Source organism: Colius striatus, chromosome 3 (genome assembly GCF_028858725.1).
Source record: "Colius striatus isolate bColStr4 chromosome 3, bColStr4.1.hap1, whole genome shotgun sequence".
Taxonomy (NCBI): Eukaryota; Metazoa; Chordata; class Aves; order Coliiformes; family Coliidae; genus Colius; species Colius striatus.
In genome coordinates, this window is record NC_084761.1 from 18,162,993 (window position 1) to 18,169,019 (window position 6,027).

At 54.9% G+C, this 6,027-nt stretch overlaps 1 protein-coding gene across 2 annotated transcripts in view; it reads left to right on the forward strand.

Annotated features, from left to right (window-relative positions):
• USP31 (ubiquitin specific peptidase 31) overlaps nucleotides 1–5,443 on the forward strand; it is a 43,962-nt gene extending 38,519 nt beyond the window's left edge. Inside the window, exons 19-20 of one of the 2 annotated variants that reach the window (XR_009818377.1) lie at nucleotides 2,603–2,669; nucleotides 4,684–5,443. The gene's annotated coding sequence lies outside the window, so the exon portion shown is untranslated. Of the gene's footprint in view, nucleotides 1–2,602; nucleotides 3,375–4,683 lie in introns of those variants that run through there. The other variant, XR_009818376.1, reaches the window with a different exon arrangement.
• The last annotated feature ends 584 nt before the right edge of the window (nucleotides 5,444–6,027 follow it).

Below are 6,027 nucleotides of genomic sequence, written 5' to 3' on the forward strand. Positions count from 1 at the left end.
ATCTGCACCCTGGACTCTTAAATTTTGTTCTAATTAGAGTATCGCTTTTCCTTCCTCAGCACTTTTTCCCCTCTGCTGGGTATTGATCCGTACTCTGTGGGGATCTGACCAACTGTTGACAATTTATGGTAACATAAAACTAGTATTTCTTACAGCACCCCCCAGCTTTTAATGAAAAGCACCGACGGCAGCCTCTGGCAGGCCGCGTAACCTGATTACCTCCCGGCTTGTGCGCTGGAGGCCGGGCCCGGGCCCCGCTCCTTTCCCACATCGGGGTTTTTACCGTAACGCGTAACCGGCTTTCAATTGTCACAATATTTCACACCCGCATCTGTACCTCATTGAAGGCTTTGCGGCGCGAGGCCCGCGCTGCGGCGGGGCCCGGCGAGGCCACGGGCGCGGGTGCAGTTGCGGGCTCCGGCTGGCAGGGGGAAGCCGTGCGCAGGGTTTCGGCGCTGGGCCGCCTCAGCCCGGCGCGGCCTGCGGATGCGGTGAGGGCTGCCCGGGGCGGGATGTGCTCGTGAGGTGTGCCGGGCGCCGGGGGCTGCTGTGCCGTGTGGCTCGGTTTTGCAGCCGCATGACTGGGTTTCAAAGGCTGTGATGCCCTCGGAGCCAGGCTCTTCCCGCCGGAGCGCTGGCTGGGGCTTGGGGCTGGTGGCGCTTCATTGCGCTGGAGCTGGCGGAGCTGAGGCACGCTGCGGGGCTCGTGCTGCCCTGGCCACCTCCCCTGGGACACTGGTTGCCTGGCGTCGCTGTGTGCCATCCACTGCCCTGTGCAGGGGCAAGGGGAGCCGCAGGGTCCGTCCTGTGCTGCAGGGTGGTGGCCGTGCACTCGGGGAGCGGAGCCTGGCAGCTGCTTTTCGTAGAATTATAGAATCATTGCTGTTGGAAAAGACCTTTAAGATCATCGAGTCCAACCGCTAACCTCACACTGCAGCTGTGGGGCTTTACTCCCTCCTTGAGGTCCTTTCCAGGCTCCACTCCCACTCACCACGTTGCTGCTGGTCCTGCTGCTTCTCTCCGGAGATGTTTAAATTGGGGAAATGAGCACATTGTTGGCTGCTGGTGCAATTTCTCACAGCACCACATGGCCCTTTTCTCCACGTTAGTTTCATCCAGTGAAAAAATAATAAGAAACTGCACGTCTAACATAATGACCTGTATTTCTTAATACACTAACGCAGTGTGGATGGCTGTGTGTTTCCACTTGGTCTGAGCCAAACTGTGATAAATTGATCCTTCCTGAAGGTATTGAGTATTTCTCAAACTATTCATCAGCTCCACGACAAATTCCTCTGTCGGCCCTAGCTGACATCCGATTTTAAACACTTCTCCCAGGCGCTGGTGAAGAGGAGTGCCTGCTAGGGAAGCAAGGACCTTATCATTTTTTAATGCACTGCAGTTCCTGGGCTTATGGAATATTTATAACAAAGTCATTATTTACCAAACAAGCCGGAGCACTCACAGGAGCCCCTGGCAGGCGGATAACCCGAGCATCTCCCTTGCCCCTTTCCTCGGTGACTGAGGGTCTGACTGGGGTGTCCTGGGCTCAAATGCCACAGGACCTAGATCTCTAAAGTGCCTCTGAGTGCCTGGAGCTGTCTCATTGCTGTGGGGTGACAAGGGGCATAGGCAAGGTCAGGGATGGCAGGGGTGTTGCTGCAAGTGTAGGGCTTTGATGCCGGGAAGCCCCTCAGGGACAACCCTTTCGCCTGTCCCTGCTCCAGCTGCCCTGGCCCCTTTGACTCTCTCCTCTGCCGACAAATGCCGGCAGCTTTGCAGGTCAAGGCTGGTTGTGGATTCCCAGCCCTGTGGGTCATCATCCCTCTCGTCTGTCCCTGTGGCCAGGGATCCCTGGGAACTGTTGGTGGCCATGGCATGGTGGCACTGGGTGCTGGCAGCCCAGCACCTTCTCTCTGCCTGTGTGGCTTTCTGCTCCTCCCATGACTCCAGGGCCGAAAGCGCTGTTGGCTTGTTCTGGGTGTCACCAGCACTGGAACATCTGCTCTCCCCACTGTTTGCTTCTGCCTAATTCTTTTTTTATTGAAATGAGTTTAAATTGACTGAGAATATATTAGATTAGTGGTTCCCCGCGGTTAGCACACTTGTACAGATGTGAACAAGCTGCACAGTTAGCAGTGCTTGCACTTGCTCCCTTTTTTAATCTAGAGGAAGGGGCTCCCTGGAGAGTCGCCGCCTTTCCTAACGACCTTAATGAGTTTCCATAGCCGGGGTCAGACTATCTGGAGAGGCAGTAATGGCGGGGCCGGGGGGGTGCTTCCCCCTCTGCCGCTGCGCCTCGGCGATAGCTTTGTACTCCAGACTGTAAATAAAGCAGTTTGATAGCTCTGCCTGGGTCGCGCTGAATACATTTTCTCCTTTAATAGGCAGAAGTGTGTGTGTTGCAAAGCAATTCATGAAGCCCGTATGACAGTCTTTAAGCATTTTAATATTTTGCAAATGATTTATCATTGGTAACGAGCGGATGATATACTCCACTTCAAGGGTATGGATTATCTATTAAAGTCCATGCGTAAAAGGCATCTGCAAATGACATACTGCTGCGGAAAATGGAAAGTACAACTTATCTTTTGTTTTACAGGAGGGGTCAACAGCTTCTGCCATGGCTCAGGAGATAACTGGCCTCCTGGCTCGCTGCTCTGACACTGGTAAATACCTGCTGTGGTGGGGCCCAGTGCCGTGCTGGCACCAATCCTGCCCCTGCGCTGCCTTTGGAGGCTTTGGCCCGTTGAACCAGAGCTCGTTTCATGCCTGGTGGAGGGTGGTGCTGATTCACTCCCAGTGCCAGAGGACTTTGTGAGCTGTGATCTCATCTCTCGGGGCTCCCTGTGCTCCAGGGAGCATGGGAGATGTCTGCTTTAGTTAGTGATGAAGCAATTCATACCATCAGCTGCTGGAAAAGGTCTTGCTTCGCTCCAGCCTAGGGACACAGAGTTCTCACTGGTATGAAGTGCATGAGGATGGAGAGTTGCCACACACCGTGTTTGGAAACGAGCAGTCTGGGGCTTTGGGACAAACTCACAATGGGGGCCCCGTGGAGCCAGGAGCAGAACAGAGAGCGTGCAGTGTGATGCTGTTGTGGTGTGATGCTGTCATCACTGCGCAGTGTGACGTGTCTCAGTGTGATGCTGCGTGGTTACCGCATGTGCTGTGATGCTGTGCCTGGCATTGTGCTCCATCTGCTCCTTCTACAGAGGGCCTGTAGTGTTGGGTGTCCCACGTGGAGTGTCCCCCACTCCCTCTGCAAAGCCAAAGCAACGGAAGGTGCCGTACCACCTGGTTTTGCCAAGAGCTGCTGCACCTTCTCCCTGTCCATCCTGGGGGCTCAACAGTCCTGAGGGAGCTGTGGGACATGTAGCTCTTTGCACACCTCAGTGCTGACTTTGACTCTCTTTCATGGGTTGTGCAGTTGGTGCCGCCTGTCCCGGCATGGCACAGCCAAGCTCTGGGGCCACGTGGGGGCTTGTGGGCTCAAGGTGTTGGTGACAGGGTGTTGTGGTTGAAGCCAAGCTGGGCACCTCCTGCATGTGGCCCTTGCTTTGCCATGGGGTGGCCACAGTGGCTCTGCGGGGGGGGGAGGCAGAGGTGAGGCGGGACCCTCGCTGCCGTGGGGGGTGGAGAGGGGGGGTGGGCTGCCCCATTGCTGCATGGCTTCCATAAGGTGAGATTAACGCAGGGTATGGGACTGGGAATTTATCACCTGAATGATTTCCTTAGCTCCTGAATCCAACTTCAGCCCACATTTATTACCGGGCAAATAAATAAAAGCGCAGGTTTATTTTGCCTCCTTGTTCATCAGGAAGGAATGAAAATGTAAGCAAAATATTAAAAATAAAATAGACTCAGTTTTACTTTAATTGACCTTTGATTTTTAACTTAATACCTTCCCCATGTTGCTGCTTCAACCTTTAATTTCTCTTGGTGAAGTGGCTGTGTTCAATGATTCATTCTATCCTGAGGCAAAGCACACACTATAATTGGTTTTTAACTTCCTGGAATGTCAAAGCCAGGATTGAAATTTTACGTATCACACCACCAATTCAATACTGGCTTTAATAATAATGTTGCAGAAAGGAAGGCAGATTTACAGCTGTAGAAAAATGTAATCAAATTTTGAGCCAGAATGCAATAAGTCCAAATGCTAGTTTTCTTTGGGAAGCTTGTTAGATAAATGTGGTATCACCTGAGCAGTTCCCAGATCACTTCTGCTGCTCCCTGCCCTGGTGAGTGGCATGGTGCAACAGGGAGGGAGCAGCTGCCTGCGGCGCTGCCCGGGGCCGGCGTGAGGTGCCGCCCTGGGCACAGGCTGCGCCTTGGGCACGGGGGAGTGTGGGGTGCCCCTCATCCTTCCCCGGTCCTGCAACTCAGGACAAGCTGATGGAAAGTATGTGGATGGGAGCTGCTTGTGATGGCATCTGCCCACCTGCCACCCCGGGATAGAGCTGTGCTGCAGCCGGGCTGCCCAGCCCACGCCTGGGCGATGCTGTGGTGCCCACCTCACGGCTGCTGCCACCCTTTTGCTCTGCTGGCTGGGGTGCTTCTGCGGGGGCAAACACCCCTAATACACTGCAAATGCCAAATAAGTAATCAATTTTGGCCAATTAATGTCTGATAAAAACTAATAACCCTTCTCTCCCTTTCTTATTACTGAATGACCTCCAGCAATCCATTAGTTTAACAAATGATATGCGGGTGTTCAGCATGGCTAATGACTCTGGATTAAACCTGGTGACACCTCATTCATCAGCGCGCGCACCGCAGTGCCCACTGCGCCTGGCGCTCGTCCATCACCGCCGCCTCCTCGCACCAGCACGCGGGGTGCTGCTGGCAGCCTCACACCCAGATGGGCACTCACTCTGTCCCCTCACCTCCAGCTTGCCCTGCACAGACCCAACACTGCCTGTGCTGGGCTGGACCCGGCTTTATCAGCAGCCTGGGGGCTGCCCCATGCTGCCTTTGGGACTGGGACTTCAGGAAAAGCCATCCCGGGATTCGGGAACCCCGCAGCCCCCTGGTGCCTTGTGCCGGGTGCCGATGGCTGCAGGCTCTGTGCATCCTCCTGCTCCACTGCCTGCCCTGCTGCTTGCAGCCCTGCCATCCCTGCTCTCTGCTTAGGCTGTCCTAAAAAGCTAACTAAGCTGAAATAATTTTTCTTTCCTTGGAAGAGCCTTTAAATAATGTATTGCCCTCACTTGCTGTTACTGAATGTTTTAAAAAACTAAGGGACTTTTCCTTCTTGCTTGTGTATTTGCAGCTGTTTGCTGTGGAGCCATGAGTTACCCTTGGCAGGGGCCATTCCCTTTCACAACTGCTGCCCTGGCAGCCTCACCAGGGCTGGAACTGCAGTGGGAGGGGATGCAAAGTGGTGCTGGGCAAGGGGCGGCTGCTGCCAGGCTGGTGGGTGAGCAGCAGCCTGGCCACCCTGTCGCTGGCATGGACAATCATGCCTGCAGCTCATCACTGGCCCAAGGGGCTGGGCCAGTGGTGTGTGGTGTGTCACTGCAGAGCAGTGGCAGCTTTAGGTGCACCCACTTGTGGCACGTTCATGTGCGGTTGTACCTGCAGTGTGTCTCTCTCATGCTGCCAGAGGTCTGTTCAGTGGGCTTGTAACCCCCACAAATTGCAGCCCTAGAGCTTCAGGAGCTGTTGGCCATCAGCTCAGTTTAGAAGTTGTGCTGCATGCTGCATTTCCTGCATCAGAGACACAAAGCACAGCACCAGCCCTGTCCTGGAGCAGGGACCTTCATCACCCCAGGGACTGTGGCTGCAGGAGGCTGGCATTGCCTCAGGGAGGGAGTGTCTGTGGGAAGGTGGCATCCCCAGCTCCGAACCATTAGTGAGGAGGGTGGCCAGCACAGCTGAGACGGAGCTGGTAGCAGCCCCATCCCTTCCCCTCACCACTCCGAAGGCAGGTGGATGCTGGATGTCTGCTGGTGAGGGCAGTGCCTGAAGCCTTCATCCCGCTCCCTCAGGAGACATCCCCACCATGGGGCTCAGGAGGTGGCT